Source organism: Myotis davidii, unplaced genomic scaffold, assembly GCF_000327345.1.
Source record: "Myotis davidii unplaced genomic scaffold, ASM32734v1 scaffold551, whole genome shotgun sequence".
In the NCBI taxonomy this organism is placed as follows: domain Eukaryota; kingdom Metazoa; phylum Chordata; class Mammalia; order Chiroptera; family Vespertilionidae; genus Myotis; species Myotis davidii.
The window spans coordinates 1,438,939-1,439,159 of NW_006283788.1; the positions used below are offsets into that span (position 1 = coordinate 1,438,939).

The following is a 221-nucleotide window of genomic DNA, read 5'->3' on the forward strand; positions in this document are numbered from 1 at the left end:
CAGCCTGGACCACACTTTCCATCTCCCTCTCCCGCCTCCGGCCCTGGGCCCGAGCCAACCTGCCTGGGAGTCACTTTCAAAGAAAAGTTTCTTTTTCTTCCCACCGCCCGGCGGCTCCCCGCCTGCTCGTGCACTGAAAACACACACGGGCTCCGGACACCTCGGGCCAGGGGTCAGGCCGGGGCCGCGCACACCCCCGGGGCTGCCCTCGGGCGGCCGGG

The 221-nt window shown here is 69.2% G+C and overlaps 1 protein-coding gene across 1 annotated transcript in view; it reads right to left on the bottom strand.

Moving 5' to 3' along the window:
* NFIC (nuclear factor I/C (CCAAT-binding transcription factor)) overlaps positions 1-221 on the bottom strand; it is a 59,757-nt gene that overhangs the window by 33,163 nt on the left and 26,373 nt on the right. The window lies entirely within an intron of this gene.